This window comes from Phascolarctos cinereus, unplaced genomic scaffold, assembly GCF_003287225.1.
Source record: "Phascolarctos cinereus isolate Bilbo 61053 unplaced genomic scaffold, phaCin_HiC Scaffold_2;HRSCAF=192, whole genome shotgun sequence".
Taxonomy (NCBI): domain Eukaryota; kingdom Metazoa; phylum Chordata; class Mammalia; order Diprotodontia; family Phascolarctidae; genus Phascolarctos; species Phascolarctos cinereus.
In genome coordinates, this window is record NW_027555625.1 from 358,500,156 (window position 1) to 358,518,485 (window position 18,330).

General features: G+C 41.5%; 1 long non-coding RNA gene across 1 annotated transcript; it reads right to left on the reverse strand.

Annotated features, from left to right (window-relative positions):
- Positions 1–1,627: 1,627 nt before the first annotated feature.
- LOC144455654 (uncharacterized) lies at positions 1,628–17,683 on the reverse strand. The gene is made up of 3 exons (XR_013484372.1): positions 17,499–17,683; positions 4,204–4,356; positions 1,628–1,855 (listed from the first exon to the last, which is right to left on the reverse strand). It is a non-coding gene; the product is annotated as an uncharacterized LOC144455654 (long non-coding RNA).
- Between the last annotated feature and the right edge of the window lie 647 nt (positions 17,684–18,330).

The following is an 18,330-nucleotide window of genomic DNA, read 5'->3' on the forward strand; positions in this document are numbered from 1 at the left end:
TGGATCTGATCATTTAGCCAATTCTGAATCCATATACCTGTGCTACTGGACACAATACTAGGGGAAGGGAAGGGAATGAACATTTATATAGCACCTGCTATTTGTCAGGCAGTGTGCTAAGTGCATTTTATAAATATAATCTCATTTGAGCTTCACAACAACTCTGTGAGGTAAATTCTATTATTACCTTTTTTTTTTTTGCAGTTGAGAAATTGGAACAAAGAGAGGTTAGGTGATTTGCCCAAGTCTCCCAGCTAGTAAGAGAATGAGGCCAGATTTTTAACTCAAGTCTTCCTGACTCCAGGCCCAGCACTCTAGCTGCTTCTAACCTACTTCTTCCCATCCTATTGTGAGATTTTGTCAATGTCTGACCAAAGATCTCTCTTGATCCAAAGTCATTAAAAATATCTTACCCACTTTTTTTCTTCTAATATTTTTCTGAGAGCTCTCAGTTCTTCCAAATGACCAGTAGTTCTTCTTGGTTTTTGATTAATCATTTATGTCTGTGCCTTGGTATCTACTACTTCTAGAAGCTTCAGTGGTAATGAGAAGGTAATCAATGTCTAATCAAATTGGGTTACCTCTCCTCTCTAACATTTCTAATAGCCTCTCCCTTTCCTTTTATCCATTGTTAACAATGCTACTCTCTTCACTCTCCACCCCTCAAAGAAGCTGTTTCTAATTGTGATGTGAAGGTGGTTCTGGGTCTTTAAAGGCTGTGCTAGTGGGACAGGGATTCTATCTAGCTAGGAAGACTTGTTTTATAGGACCAGGAATGGAATGACTGCATCTTTTCTGAAAACCAGCCAGCTAAGTGCCACAGTTCATCACTGAAGACTAGCCACTGAGTGAGGAATTTCTTTGGTCACAGCAATTCCTGATCCCTGTCTATTAAATCATGGAAGAATTGCAATCTGCATTCCACTCAATTTAACAAATATTGATTAAACATCTGGTAGTGCAAGGGAAAAGGCAGGAAAGGGTTGTGGATGTGAGTAGGCCTAGGAATCAGGAAGACCTGGGTTCAAATTTTACTTTAGACACATACTGGCTCTGTGAAGCTCTCAGTGCCCAGACAACTCTCTACTGAAAAAGGAAAAAGTGGTTGGGAAATGGAAGTTGATATCTGCTTTAATAGAGGGAATTTCCTTACCAGTGGCTCCCCACACCAATGACACCACAGGTCTGATCAAACAAATGAACCAAGCTTGCAAGGCACTATTCTAGGTGCTGGCAATACTAAAACAAGCAAAGAGTTTCTGCCCATAAGGGGCTTACATTCCACTAATGGTGTTGAAGAGAGGGATGCATTGTGTATACAGGATAGTAAATTCATAGCATATACTCAGTAATACAGATAATTTCAAGAGAAAGAGAGTACAACTAGAGAGGAGAAAAACCTTCAGATAGGAGATGGTGCCTGAGCTGGGCTTTGAAGGAAGCTAGAGATTCTGAGAGGTGGAGGTAAGGATGGAGTGTAGTCAGACACAGGGAATGGCCTATGAAAAGACAGAGCCTTGGAGATGGAATGTTACGTACAGGGACTGACCTAGCAGGCCAATCTGACTAGATTACAAAGCAGAATACAAAATGACTAGAAAGGTTGGTGAGTGCCAGATTTGTGATGCACAACACATTTTAAAGTTTAATCTGCATTTTAAAACATTTTCTTCATCCTTACCCTTAAATGTTTAAATGTCAGGCTGAGGAGTTTGTATTTTATTCTAAAGACAAGAGAAAGCCATTGAAGATTTTTGAGTAGGTCAGCTCTGTGTTTTATAAACATCAATTTGGCATCTGTGTAAAGGATAGATTAGACCTTGGGTATGCTGGTAAATGTTTAACAACTGGCCATCTGAAAAAAAAATGCATAACACACTTTTAAATTTAATCTGCATTATTAACATTTTTTCTATCACTTCCTTAAAACTAGACAATCAACAAAACAATAAGTCAAATCCTGGTTTGTAGCATTTACCATTTTCTGAGGTGCAAAAGCTCACACTGAAAGTCTAATAATCAGCTCACTTGAGTCTGGCTCTGGTTTCAGCACACCCTTGGACTGGACCCACTGCAGATTTTTGGGTAGGGTAATGTCATGGTCAGATATGTGTTTTATAAACATTATTTTGGCAGCTGGGTGAAGCATAGATTGGAAAAGGAAAAGACTGAAAGCAGGGACCAAAAGGAGTCTATTGAAGAAAGTCTGAATTAGGGTGATTGCTGTGTGAGTGGAGAAGGGGAGATGGGTATAAGAGATATGGAGGTAGATTGAAAGGACTGAGCCAAATGATTGGATATGGGATTTGGGGTGAAAAGAAGAGTAAAGGATGACTAAGAGGTGGTGAACCTGGATGACTAGAAGATTAATGGTGGCCTCACCAGAAATAAGAAAGTTTGGAGGAAGGATAGATTTTGGAGGAAATAGAATATGAGTTCCATTTTGGACACGTTGCATTTGAGATGCCCATGAGATGTCTCTGTGGAGCTGTCCAACAGTTACGTAGTAATGGGGGACTAGAATTCAGAAGGGAAATTAGGAGAGAATAATAGCGATGCAGCTGCTGTCCTTGATGTAAATACAGAAACAACCTCTCACATTTATGGGGTGCTTTCAATTTAATTCAATTTAATCAACATTTTTTAGCACATTGGTACTCACCAAGGTGAAGGGCGATCTAATTCTTGCCCTTAAGGCCTAAGACAATTCCAAAGGTTTTATGATGAAAAATGCTATCCAATTCTAGAGAAAGAACTGATGGAATTTAAGTACAATTCAATCTGCAATTTTTTTAATTTTTATTTATTTGGTTTGTGTTTTCTTTCACAACATGACTAATATGGAAATATGTTTTGCATGATTGCACATGTATGAATTATATCAAATTGTTTGCCTTTTCATTGAGGGGGGAGGTGAAGGAGGGAAGGAGAGAATTTGGAACTCAAAATTTTAAAAAATGAATGTTAAAAGAATTTACATGTAATTAGAAAAAAAGTATTTAAAAATACATATACATTACCGACCTTACATGGTTCTTGGGAGAATCAAAGGAGACAGTGCATATAAAATTTACTACTGTAAATTGTACAGTGCCATATAAAAACAAGCATCATCTTCACTTATGGCACCTATTACTCCCTTCCAAAACAAACTGTTCCTCTTCTCTAGTCAATCAATGAACAAACTGAGAACTGTATCAGGCACTGTACTGGGCACTGAGGATCCAAAGACAAAAACTAAACAGTCCCTTTCCTCAAGAAGCTTACATTGGGAGTTGACCTCTTATGATACAAAATAAAGACATAAATACAAGAAAATGTGGGGGGAGGCACTAGCATCTGTGGGGATCAGGAAAGACTTCTTATGGAAGGCAAAACTTCAGCTGAACTTTGAAGGAGGCTAAGAATTCTAAGAGGCTAATGTCAGAAGAGAGGGAGAGCTTGTACAAAGGAATAGGGGGACAGAATACTTGATGTGAGGAACATCGAAAGCCGGTTTGGCTGGACCATAAAGATCATCAAGGGGACTGATACGTACCAAGACTAGAAAGGCTGGTTAGAGCCAGGTTGTGAGAAATCTCTAAATGCCAAACAGAGTGGTTTGTATTTGACCCTAGAGGTAAAAGGGAGTCACTGTGGTTTAATGAGTGGTTGAGCTTTAGGAAAGCAGCTTTGGCAGTCTGATAGAGGACAGATTAGGGGTGGGACAGAGCTGGCAGGGAGACTAATTAGGAAGCCATTGCTATAGCCCAGGGGAGAGGAAATGAACACCTTTGAAAATGCATGCTTCCTGTGCATACTTCTTGTGCCTCCTAATTGGTAGGCAGTGCTTTTATTCTGACTTGACATCACTTTCTTATGAGTTTCCTCATCTGTAAGATGGGATTAATGTTATTTATACTTTGTAAATATCAAAACCTTATATAAATGTGAACTGTTGCAACTATTACTACTACTGGTACACCTCCTCCTCCTCCTCCTCCCCTTCCTCCTCCTTCTCCTCCCCTTCCTCCTCCCCTTCCTCCTCCTCTACAACTACCACCACCACCATCACCACTACCACCACCACCACTACTGCTACTACTACTACTAACTACTATTACTACTACTACTACTACTACTACTACTACTACTACTACTACTATTACCATCTAGTATTTATGTAGCATTAATTAGAGTTGTCCCAAAATGGAACTGACATACCAGAGTGAGTTTCTTGTCACTGGAAGTCCTTGAGAAGAGACTGGATGGCTGCTTGTGGGAGATGATACAGGGGTGGGAGTGGGATTCTTGGTTTAGAGTAAGGTTGAATTAGATGATCTCTGAGGTGCCTTCTGATTTTGAGATTCTAAGATTCTATGAAAAAACATTCTTTAAGCCTATATTCTCATGGGCCCGTACTCAAGATTAGATACCAGAGGTTACCTTCTGGTTATTTCCAACCCTGTTACTTTTTCCCAAGATGAAGTTGAAATCCCTTCCCAATTTTGTCCTTCCAGTATACAGGAAAGAGGCCATTTCCTGAAATACCTTTCAGAGAAGCGGTTGTTTGGAAAAGTGTTAGACTGGGAGTGGTAACTTGTTTTAATCTTAGCTGGCTCTAGTTGCTATATCCTTTTAGGGAAATGGCCTCTTTTCAATGGGTCTCAGCTATGAAATGAGGTTAATAATGCTTTATCACCCTGCAGGGAAGGGTGGTACTAAGTGATCTCTAGAAATCCTTGTAGGATCTAGGACCCTAGGTGGTAGCTGCTCTGTGACCTCAGTCTTTCCCTTACCTCACTCACTTTTCCTGATGCCATCCTGATGGCTCAGAAGGCATGAAGCCCAAACTATATAGGAATGGGACTCTGTATGACATTCCATCCTGTTCCATTCCACAGCCATGTATTTATTATACAGATACCATGGGAAGGTTCTGTACTTTGTGCTAAGGATTCAAATGTGGAAAAGATGCAGCCCCCCAAAGCAGGGTGTTTGAATATCAATAGCTGCCAATTTCCCAAGAGTCTTCCTTCCCAACTAGCATGACTCAACACCAATCCTCAGTCCCAATCCCTCCCCATATTGCATGGTGCTGCTCAGCCCCAGTAAGAGCCCTATAAAAACTCATCAGATTTTCTTGGTTGGGAAGAGTGTCCCAGTCCTTCTGAAGACACGATGGGATGCTCCCAATACCAACCAGTTTCAAGAAGATCTGACCTGTTTCTACCATTCTTTCTACCTGCCTTTTATGTTTTATGTCCCTCTCAATACGGCTTTACTGTCTTGTTAAATTCTCTATTTCTGTGTATTGGACAATTGGTATTTTGAACTTCCTAAATCTGTACTAAGACAATGACCTTGACCTTGAGGTCATTTGTCCTGATCTCCATTCTCTCCTCCTGTCCTACATCCTAAACCTTCTTTACATTCACCTGTTTTTTTTTTCTTTTGCTCTATCTCAAAGGTTGAGATATCTCTTCTCCTTGCCAAGGCCAATCCTTCTACTTGCCACCTTGACCTTACCACCTCTCATCTCTGGGAGCTTGTCCCAAACACTATTCTTTTTCTCTTTCTTATCTTCAATATCCTTCTATCTAATGGCATATCTACTGATGTCTATAAATATACTCAAATTTCCCCTAACCTCTAAAGACTCTCACTTGACTCTGACATCCCCTCAAGCTAGTCATGTATCTGTACTTTTCTCTCCCAGAAAAAACTTGCTGGTTGCCTTTACTTCTTCACCATCTCTTCACTTCTCAGCCCCTTATAATCTGGCTTCTAACTTTGCCACCCTACTGAACTGATTTTACCACCCTTTTGGCTCTTCCAAAAGTTGCCAGTGATCTTCTAACTGCCAAATCCAATGGGTTTCTGAGTTTTCCTTTTCCTTGACCTTTCTGCAGCTTTCAACATTATTTGACCATTCCTTCTTCCTATTATACTCTCTGCTCCTTTGGTTTACAGGACACTCTTCTCTCTTAATTATCCTCTTTTCTGTTTAATCACTCCTTTCTTCTTAGCTTTTTCGGTGGATCCTCATCCATCTACCACTTCCTAAGCATGGATACCCTCCAAGGAGCTGTTCTGGGATCTCTTATATTTTCTATATTCGGTGATCTTATTGGCTCTCAATGGGTTTGGTCATGATCTTTATGCAGATGACTATTAAATCTGTATATACTCTGTTTTCTGAACACCATTCTCACATTTCCAACTGCCTGGGAAATATCCCTACTTGGATGTCCCACTGGCACATCAAATTGAATATGCCCCAAACTGAACTCAGCAAGTTTCCCCCTAAACTTGCTCCTCCTCCAGATTTCCCCATTACTATTGAGGGCAGAACCATTTTCCTAGTGCCTAGATTTGCAACTTTGGTGCCACTTTGACTCTTCCCTCTGACCCTCACTCCATATCCAATTAGTTCTACCTCTCGAACATGTCTTTCATATGTCTTCTCTCTACTCTCTCCATCCCCACCCCCAGTCAAGGCCTTCTTATCTGGACTTTTACAATAACCTCTTAATTGGCCAGCTTTCTTTTTCAACCAATATTTTCTCAACAATATTATTAGAAAGGAGGTTTGGTTTGGTGCAAGGGTTCTTAACAAGAGGTCTATGAACTAGTTCAAAAAATTTTAATACCGGTATTCAATGTAATTGGTTTCCTTTGTAAGCCTACGGATTTCATCTTATGCATTTAAAAAGATGCTCTAAGAAGGGGTCCAGAAGTTTCACCAGACTAACAAAGGTGGTCCATGATGCACAAAAAGGATGAGAACTCTTGGTCTAGTGGGGAAAGCTCTGTATTTGGCAGCTGATGGCACAGTGGATAGAGGTCTGGGCTTGGAGACAGAAGACCCGAATTCAAATATAATTACAAACCTTATTAGCTGTGTGACATTGGGCAAATTATTTAACCTCCATTTGCCTCAGTTTCCTCATCTGTAAAAAGGGCATAATAATAGTACCTACCTTGATGAGCTGTTGTGAGGATCAAATGATGATAAAAAGCACTTAGGACATGGTGCTTGGCCCATAGTAGGCACTATATAAATGCTTATTCCCTTCCCCTTCCCTCTCCCCCCTTTTGTATGAGAATACTTGTGTTTCAGACCTGGTTTTGTTTTGGGGTCAATTGCTGAGACCAATGCCCTTGTTCTAGCTTCTCAGAAGGCTTGTGATGATAACCATAGCAAATTGACATAAGTGTATCTGTAGGGCCTCTTTCCCCAAGCAACCTTCTGATAACCATTACTATCTACCCTTCTATCCCCTGAACTACTAGTGAGGGCACTGAAATATTGGGTGCATCCAGTCAATGCTGAGAGCAATGGGAGCTTTTATCTGGCACATTTAAGGGACAGCGTACAAGTAGTGTAATTAGAAATACTTAAAAGAGGAAAATGGGGGAGGCAAGAGCAACAAGAGATGGAAACTAGACTGCCACCCACGTGAAAATTGGTATAGTGAGCCTCACCTCCAAAGTGGGCTAGAGAAGGGATACTAACAGTAATGTCATTAGAAACACTTGGGAACTGTGATTACTGAATGTCATCATCATCCTCCTCCTCCTCATCATCCTCGTCATAGCTAGCATTTACATAGTACCTACTATGTGCTAAATGCTTTACAAATATTACCTCATCTAATTTTCAAGACAACTTTGGAAGACAGGTGCCATTATTATTCCATTGTACAGTTGATGAAACTGAGGCAAACAGAGGCTAAGTGACTTGCCCAAGGACACACACCAAGGGACTTTTTGCTGTGTTGGCTGTAGACCTGACTAACAAAGGAGTTCAAACTATTTCTAAGCATGCCAAGTCTCACAAAAGAATCACAAACATTTGCTTTGACAAAGAATAAGCCCAGGTAGCCAAAGACATCTCCAGCAGCAGATGACATCCACATTCTGTGGAGATATAGCAAGCTTTGGCAATGAAGTAAAGCAATATTGAGGGACACTGGGCTGCTGGGAGACTGAGAAAAACAGCCACGAGAAGTGTGCCAGGATTGTGAGTTGTCCAGGGAGAGTTCACTTTTCTATTGGAACCATGGGAAATTGTGGGAGATTGTGCTTCTTTTCATTTTTACCTTGCTATTTGATTTAATTATTTGCATTAATTAAATGTAGGGAGCAAAGGAGATGTCTAGATAAAGTGCTCCAGGAAAATTCAGGGAGGAAGAGAACATTTTTAGAGTGAGGTCAAGGAAGACTTCCTGGCCCGTGAACTGGATAGGCTTTGAAGGGAGGAAAGGGCTTTAAAAGGTAAAGATGAATGAATTTCAAAAATTGAGGACTGCCCACTGAGTCAATAAATCAACATAAGACATAAAAACAAACTTTTGAAAAGTGATTTGTACTCACCAGACATTGTGCTAAGCACAGGGAATACAAAAACAAAAATAAAATAATCCCTGCCTTCCAGGAGTTTATGTAATGGAAAGTCAGTGCAGTTTTAATCTTATATAACTTACACTGTTGTTGATATTGAGTGGTTTTTTGTTTTAGTTGTGTCCAGCTCTTCATGACCCCATTTGGGGTTTTCTCAGCAAAGATACTATTTCCTTCTCCAGCTCATTTTACAGATAAGGAAACTGAGGCAGACAGAATTAAGTGACTTGCTCAGGGTCACACAGCTAGTAAGTTTATGAGGCCAGATTTGAACTCATGAAGAGAAGTCCTCCCTGACTCCAGGTCTGGCACTCTATTCATTGTGCCACCTAGTTGCCCCTAATAACTTATATATAGTATAGATGTTATAAATTTCATAAAAACCTCCAACATCTGAAAGGTTAATTGTTTAAAATTTTAAAATGTTGATACATTTGACACCATCCTGTTCTACGCATCTTTGTCAAATTTTTCATCAACTGCTGTCCAGTGACTACAATTATTACGTTTGTTAAACTAGCTTTACGATCACATAGAGATCAAGGTTTCAGTGCCTATATGACAGTTTTGACTTGGCCCATGTGAAAAAGTCTAATGTAGATAGATCAGGTGACTGAAATGGTCAAGCAAGAGGACCTCCTCTACTAATCCAGAAATCAGAGAAAGTATCATCCAGAATCCCGAAATACATAATGACAGAGTGCCCTGGTTTGTCAAAATTAAAATTTAAAATGTGTTATTCAAAATTCACAAAACAAAATTTAAGTAATCTTCCAAATTATGTTTTTTAAAGTTTAAGTAGCCTTTATACTTCTAAAGGTGTTTAAAAAAAACACTTAAAAGTGTACTAAGACTTTTGGGACACTCTGTACATGGTGATGGGATAGAATATGATTAGATAGAGAAATAGCCTAGTACTATGTTTTTGCTCTATACATAGTGGGGCAATCCACAAATGTTGACCAATTCACCAACTGGGATGTGGTCTGGACTTTATTTGGAGAATGACCAAAACTAGAATAGATCAGAAAAGATTGTCATGTATGGGTGTGTGAGACAGGAAGGAGAGGATGATAAAAACAGCCACCTACACCTGCTCCCCCCATCCTCCAATCTTCAGTCTGGGAGAAAATCCATCTATCTTCAAGTATATGAAGAGCTGTCATATGGAGGAAGGACTAACCCTGTTCTGTTTGGCCCCAGAGGGTAGAATCAGGACTTGTAAAGAGTCCTCAACGTCAGGAAAAACTTCTTAATAATTTGAACTGTCCCAAAGTGGAATGGATATGTTGAAAGGTGGTGGGGTCTTCCTCCGAGGTCTTTAAGCAGAAACTGGAAGACTACTTTCCTGGTATCTTATAGTGGGGATATCCCTTGGGGTGTAGGTTGGAATGGATGTCCATTGGAGGTTTCTTCCAACTCTCCAAAATTTCTATGATTCTGAGTGTTATTTTCATTGACCCTTAAACCTGAGTCTGCCTCATATCTCTACCAGGAAAAGTCTACTTTCATTTCGGCCGGGCCAATGTATCAAGGGAAGATCATAGGACCACTTGGTGGGAGTCTTGGTAGACAGAAAGCCCTACTAATTTTGTTTCCTCCTTGTGGAACCAGTTCTTCAAGAAGAACTTGTGAGAAAATGAATCTCACCACACAAAAGATTTCTACTCTTTGGGTCTATTCTTGGCCTTTCCAGTTACAAGCCGTGGGATTTAATTTTCCTTTCTATAGAATGGGAATAAGAAGCTTGCACAGTTCTACCTCCTCAATGGTGCTGGGAGGCCCCATGGTTAGGTCTGATGTGGCTTTGAAAATTAAAATCAACACAGAAGATATGGATATTTCTTATTTATAGCAGCTCTTTTTGTGTTGACAAAGAATTGGAAATTGAGAAGGTGCCCATCAATTGGGGAATGGCTGAACAAGTTGTGTTATATGAAATGCAATCAAATACTATTGTGCCATAAGGAATGACAAGCAGGTGGATTTCAGAGAAACCTAGAAAGACCCACGTGAACTGATGCTGAGTGAAGTGAGCAGAACCAGGACAACCTTGCACACAGTAACAGCAACACTAGGAATGACTGTTATTCTCAGCAACACAATGATCCAAGATAATTCCGAAGGACTTATGAGGAAAAATGCTATTCACATTCAAAGAAAGACCTGATGGAGTCTGAATGTAGATAGAAGCATATTATTTTCACTTTTTGTGTATTTTTTTCTTTTGGTTTGTTTCCTCTTTTGCAACATGATTAATATGGAAATATGTTTTACATGATTGCATATATATAACCTGTATCAAATTGCTTTATCATCTTAGGGAGGGGGAAGATGAGGGAGGGAGGGAGGGAGAAAACTTGGAATTCAAAATAAAAAAAATGTTAAAATTTGTCTTTGCGTGTTATTGGAAAAGATCAAACACTATTTTAAAAAAAGGAAAGAAAAGATATGGACATTTCTTAGTGAAGGGCTGCAAAGGATGGTCCCCTTCCTAGCCCTGGCCACAAAATGACGGAGAAAAAAATAGTACTGCTGGTATAGGGTGCAGCCTGACTGGGGAAGAGCAGAATTGCTGAGGACGAAGGTCGATCATCCTCAGACCCTCTAAAAAGAGATAAAGGAGGTAAACAAGGAGAACCTTGAGTAGCAAATCCAGTCACTATCTGACCCTGGGCCTCTTGCAGGGTTGTTTAGTAGTGCTGGTGAGTTCCTCCTTTATCAGCAGAGTGAGAACACCCAACATTTGGGAGACAGTTTCCAAAGCTTTACTCATCCACTCTCTTTTTAGATTCTTAAGCCAGCCCTGAGAAGGCAGACCAGGAATATTCCTCCTCATTGGAGAGAAGTAAAGAAATTATCTAAGATCACATAGCTAGGACGTGGCAATACCAGGGGAAGAGGAAGAGTACACCGGGCAATGTAGGTGATGTAAAAACAAAAGAGACCAACAAAAATTGTTTCAAAGGCTATGGTAGATTGGGATGTGGGTGCTGAGCTCTCCCCAAAAGATGAGCTCTGTGAGTTTTCTATTTGCTACTGAGTTTGGGGGGGACCCTTGCCCAGGTATTTTTATATCCCCAGAGACTAGGAAGCCGTGTGAGTCAGGAAACCTGGATCCGGACCTTGCTCTGTGACTGGCTTACTATGTGACTTTGAACAAATCACCTCTGCTGGGCTTCTGTTTCTTCCTCTGGAAAGAGGAAGTAATAATGTTTGCTCTGCTTCTCTCCTGAAAATACTAGGGTGCTCTCACTGCTCCTTGATGGCTTATCTACGCTCCTTTTATTGACTCTCCATCTTGTTTCCCTTTCGAAGTCCCAGCAATACCCCTCTTCCCCCACATTTACATCAGATGACTTAGCATCCTACTTCACAGAGAAGATTGAGGCCATCTGACTTAAATTTCCTCATTTGCCTTCCTTGATGCACAAAAACTGAGAAGATACGCAGTAGCCAAAGAGGATCAGGTACAAGAAAACTTCCTTCTACCTCAAAGAAATGCTTAAAATACAAGATCCATAAATAATAAGCATTGACAAAAACTTAAAACATAAATCAATAAGTCATCAATCGTGGAGGCTGATACTTGAAATGTTGAAACATGAAGCACTTAGTGGGACTGGTGAAGAGATATTTCTCTTTTACTTCTATGTTGTCTGTGCAGCTCACAAGTTGAGATCTCTAGCCTTGGGCTTTCAATCTGTTGTGTCTTCCTAGCAGTGATCATTCTCTTGTCCGAGAAGTTGTGGAGATCACTTCTTGTTGGGTAGTCAGGAAATGGATGGAGGAGCTCCTGACCTCTTGAACTCATGAGGTTACTGCCAAAGCTAGGTATATCTATATAAATCTCTCTCTATATATCCATCTCAGAATTGCTGTTTGTTCACCTGTGCTCTCGGAAGGAAGCACAAAGCTGAAGAGGTAGCCAGGCCCCTTGAGATTCAGTCTCAGACTCACCCTAAATAAACTCCTGCCCTTTGAGGTGGAGGGGAAGCATATCTTCTCCTCCCTCTTTCCCCAAACATAATCAATGGGGGTGGGGTGGGGAGCAGAGTCCTTCCTTTTTAAGTCTACTGAGTGGGAGGCTCCCCTTGGCTTAAGGGCCAGTCCTTTTAATCACAATACTTCTGCCCTATCCCCTTACCTCCCATCACAGGGCCCAGGAGGCTAGCCAGGAGCTTCTGGTTACACATGCCCTTCAGTAAGAGAACACATGTAAGCACAAATTGCCAGGGATGGGAGAGTGCCCTGGCCAGAACTTGTGTCCCTAGTCAAAGGGCAGGCTGAGCTCCACACAAGCTCCATGAGATGGCCCCTGCAGACCCATCCACATGTGTGTTCCATGATGGGCTCTGGTTCAATCCTCTACTACATATATATAAGGAAACCGAGTCCCATGAAGGCTATGTGACTTTTTTCAATCTTACATGGTCAGTAAGTGGCAATGTCTTCTGACTCCAGATATGATATCCTTCCCACTTCATCAGGGTCTTTTGTGCCTTATAGCATGATGCCACCCCATTGTTGCCCTAATGTCATGATTCTTTTCTCTTGGGAGTTTCCCATACAGTGTGGACATCCTCTCGCTTCCTCTCCTTTGACTCTTCCCCTCTCTCAGGAATCCTACCTTTTACCAGGAAGACCCAGACCCACCAGTGGCTTTCAGTGGGATCCCCCTTCTCCCTTTCACTTGTCTGAGAGACATTCACTTGCCCAGTTTGACTGTACCAGGCCCACTCCCCATCACAAGTCTGAGGGCTTTTCACCTGCCAACTCTCCCCTTCTCTGCCTCCTCCAGGGTTTGCACAGTACAAACGGGATCTGAAGGTTCCATTACTGCCTCCATTCCTCTGACATACACTATGTCTGTTTCCTTATCATCTGATTGATTCAGATAGGGCAGCTAGATGATACAGTGGATAGAGTGCTAGACTCGGAGTCAGGAAGACTAAGTTTAAATCCAGACTCAGACATTTGCTAGCTGGGTGACTCTGGCAAGTCACTTAACCTCTGTTTGCCTCAGTGTCCTTATCTGTAAAATGAGGATAATAATAGCATCTACCTCCCAGGGTTGTTATAAAGATCAAATGAAATAATAATTGTAAAACCCTTAGCACAATTATTATATTATTATAATATTATAATAATTATTAAGATAATAATAATAGTAATTATTATTATTCAGAGGTTACCCAATGGGACAGCAGTTTTTGGGGGACTTTCCTAGGTGTCCTATCTCTTTCCTATTCATCTCCTCTTGCATGTTGCCAGGCAGAATCATTCTATGTAAACAGCCTCTTCCAATTTCCCCAGGCACCTAGATTGACTCTGGAACCACCACATTCTCCTGGTTTTTCTCCTGTTTCTTTTTTTTTTTCTCCTATTTCTTTAACTTGACTTTTTCTGGCTCCTCCATTTCTTTTCTTCCTATTTTCATTGCCTCGAGGTAAGTGTTTCTAAATATTTTGCTTTTGGCCTTCTCTCTATATGCCCTTGCCTTATCATGGCTTCAACTGTCCACTTTAACATAAATTATTCCCCAAAATATTATTTCTACCTCTCACATCTTTTTTTTTTCCCTTTAACATCTTTTTCAAAACCTAGACCAAAACTTAACTGTCTACAGGCCATGTCTACCAAAATGCACTCCCCCCCCATCAACTCTTCAAATTAAATCCAAAACCAAGTTTAATGCAAAAGAATCACAGAATTTCAGAGTTAAGGGATGTCAGAGATTATCTAGTCCAATTTGTAACTGAACAGGAATCCCTTTTGCAACATCCCTAAGAAGTGGTCATTTAATCTCTTAGAAACATCTCACTCCAGAATGGTCATATGGACTATTTGTTTCTATTTTTAAAAATTTATTATTTTTAGGCAATTGGGGTTAAGTGACTTGTCCAGGGTCACATAGCTAGTAAGTGTCAAGTGTTTGTCTGAGGTTGGATTTGAACTCAGGTCCTCCTGACTTCGGGGCCGGTGCTCTATCCAGCACGCCACCTAGCCGCCCCTCATATGGACTATTTGTGCCTGACCTCTGGCAGAGCCTTCTGAGCTCACGTTGGCCTGATCAGCCATAGGATACGCTGTATGTTGACCTCAACATCACGATGTCATTTTTGTTCTCTTCAAGAATGAAGAATAACCAACAGCCAACAACAATTTGAAGACCTCCAATGACGAGGAATCCATTCCCTACTGAGGCTGTCCATTCCACTTTCGGATAGGTCTAATTGCTGGCAAGTTTTTTCTTATATCTGGCAAAAAATCTGTTTTTCTATAACCTATAGGCTCATAGGATCATAGGTGCAGGGCTTTAAGAGATATCTGGGGCCATCTAGTCCAAAACGTTCATTGTACAGGTGAGAAAACTGAGGCCCAATGCAGTGAAGTGGATTGCCTAAGGTCACGCTCCCCCGTAACGCTCCTAGTTCCTTCCTCTGAGACTAAGAAGTCTAATCCACATTCTATGTGATAGTCCTAAGAAGACATGCTTCGTCCTAAATATTTTGTTCCCCTCTTCAATTGATACTTATATGACATAGTTTCCAATCTTTTATCATCCTGTCGTCCTCCTCTGAAAACGCTCCAGCATGGGAAACCTGCAGCCTCAAGGCCACATGGGGCCTTCTAGGTCCTCGGGTGCAGCCTTTTGACTGAGTCCAAGTTGTACAGAACAAATCCTTTTATTAAGGGGATTTGTTCTGCGAAGTTTGGATTCAGTCAAAGGGCTGCACTTGAGGACCTAGAGGGCCACATGTGGCCTCGAGGCCTCAGGTTCCACTCCCCTGCTCTGGCTTTTCAATGTCCTTCCTCAAATGTGGTACCCAAGAATGACAAGAATACTTCGGATAGGGTATAACCAGGCAGAGAAGGAGGTAGAAAGAAAGGAAGGGAGAGAGGGAGGGGAAAATCAAGAGAGAAAACAAGGGAGGAAGGAAGAAAGGAAATAAGCATTTATTTAAGCGCTACTATTTTCCAGGCACTGTGCTAACAGCATTACAAATATTATCTCAGTTAATCCTCACAACAACGCTGGCAGGTAGATGTTATTTTTATTCCCATTTTACAGTTGAGGAGTCAAAGATAAACAGAGGTGAAATGGCTTGTCCAGGGCACACAATGAGTAAGTATCTGAGGATAGATTTGAATTCAGGTCTTACTGACTCCATGTCCAGTGCTCTATCCATTGAGATACCTAACTGCCTCAGCTAGGGAGCACTGGGGCTAACCCTGAATTTATTCTAGATACTACCCTTCTGATGGAATCCTAATAAAGATGCCCCCAGACTCAACACAGCCACTGCCCCTAGCTAGCCACTGCCCCCAGACTCAATGCAGCCACTGCCCCTAGACTCAATACAGCCACTGCCCCAGACTCGATGCAGCCACTGCCCCCAGACTCAACACAGCCACTGCCCCCAGACTCAATGCAGCCACTGCCTCTAGCTAGCCACTGCCCCCAGACTCAATGCAGCCACTGCCCCCAGACTCGATGCAGCCACTGCCCCCAGACTCAATACAGCCATTGCCCCTAGCTAGACACTGCCTCCAGACTCAATGCAGCCACTGCCTCCAGACTCAACACAGCCACTGCCCCCAGACTCAATGCAGCCACTGCCCCCAGACTCAATACAGCCACTGCCCCTAGCTAGCCACTGCCTCCAGATCCAGTTCACATACTTGAACAGGTGTGTCCTTGTACTCAACCACAATCACATCATCCATCTAGCCCAAGACAGGACCACAATACCTAACTATCCATCTTGACCAGACAGGACCACAAGAGCTAGCCAATCAGAAAGCAGCACGACCAGGATGTTTGACCACTGAACTGTAGAAAGGACCCCTCCCCATTACCTAATCCTTTAACAAACTGCTTCTGCCTTTTTAAATATTCATACTTTCTGTTGTGTAATCAGCATCATTACACTATAAAATTGCCTGTCTTTTCTTACCAAGTTGCTAGTTCCTCTTGGAACTCAGTCTGTTGGAGGCTTTCCAATAAATGCCTATACTTGGATTAGAGGTGGTCTGACTCTGAATTCTTTGAGACAATGACCCCACAATGCAGCATGAGACTGCAATGCCTCTGTGCAGTTTAAAATTCAGTTAGGTTTTTCTGGACACCAGGTAACATTGTTAACTCATTTTGAGCTTTCAGTCCACTACCCTCACATCTTTTCCTACGTGAATTGTTGCCTATTCTAGTGCAGTTTCTCCCTCTCCCTCCAAACTAAAGCATAGGATTTATATTTTCCCCTATTAAATTTCATCTTATTAAGGATGATTCATGTTTTAGCCTATTAAAATCTTTAAAAATTCTGTGATTCAACATTGTAGACATCACTGTCATCTTCATGTCACTTGTGAATGTGATAACTATACCATCTCTGCATACAGCGCAGTCATTGATGAAAATGTGAAATAGAAAAGAGCCAAAGGCAGATCCCTGGGGCACTCATTTAGAGACAACAGCCTCACTTAGCAGTTTGTTTACCTCTCTCATGAATTTATCATGTATTATATTGTAAATTTCCCTATTGCCTATGAGCTCCCTCTGGACAAGGCCAGTGTCTTAATTTCAGGATGTCCTCCAGCACAGTTTTCTGCATAGGGTTAATAAATGTTCATTGAATTGAAAGCTCTGCTTGTTAGAAATTCTTTATATTGAGAGCCCGTATTCCTATTGTTGTCGTTCAGTCATTTCAGTTGTGCCTAACTCTTTGTGACCCCATTTGGGGTTTTCTGGGCAAGGATACTGGAGTGGTTTGCCATTTCCTTCTCCAGGTCATTTTACAGATGAGGAAACTGAGGTAGAGAGGCTTAAGTGACTTGCCCTGGGTCACACAACTAGTAAGCGCCCGAGGGAGGATTTGAACTTAGGTCTATTTGACTCCAAGGCCAGCATTCTATCCACTTCATCACCTAACTGCCTTCGAAAGACTGAGGCAAATGGGGTTAAGTGACTTGCCCAGAATCACACAGCCAATAAGTGTCTGAGACCAAAGCTGAATTCAGGAAGATAAGTCCTCCTGACACCAGGCCTGGTGCTCTATCCAGTGTACCATTAGCTCCCCAAATATAACTCAAAAATTTTATACTCTGACCTCACACAGTATTCCTTTCCTCCATTATAGCCTTTCGTGTATTTGAAGACAGCTGTCAAGCTCCTCTTAAATTTTCTCTTTTCCAGGCTAAGCATTCCTTTCAAATGATCCTTCTATAACTTGGGAACCTATGTCTTCACGAGGCATTGTCTAGGGTTTAGTGGATGTGGGATTTGAGTTGGGAGAGGGAAATACCAGGGAGTCTTGAAAGATAGGAGTATGGTAGACCTCTTGCCATCCAAGTTAAACTTCTTGGGACATGTTCCAGTTCGTCAATGTCCACCTAGTCACAATACTCCAGGTGTGATCTGATAGGGCAAAGAACAACGGGCATAAGAACTTCCTGTATCTGGATTCTAGAATACCATAAATGGAGTCTGTTTGCGCTAAGTTTCTTGGTCTTCAGTAATACCTGACTGAAAGAAAGTTCTGGTGGAAGGGGGCCCATCATAGTTCAGTTTTGATCAGAGTGGTGCTGGAGAGATGAAAATTGATGAGGGAAGCTAAAATCTATGGGGACATTGCACTGGGGTTCAGTGGAGGTGAGAACCGAGTTTAGCCTTAAAAGATGGAAATGAGGCAGCATGATGCATTAGGAAGAGCACTAAATTTGGAGTGAGTGGAACTGAGTTTGAATCCTGACTCTGGTGCTATCAGTGTGGCCTTGGGTAGGTCTCTTATCCCAGGAGCTACATAAAAAAAGGAGGTTGGGTTAGATCTTTGAAGTTCTATTCAGCTCTAAAACTGGTTAGTCTTTGGATATGGGGAAGGGCCAGCTGATGTCCAAAATGCTTAAAGTGTATGTAGTTGAATAGAAGGACCTTATTTACAA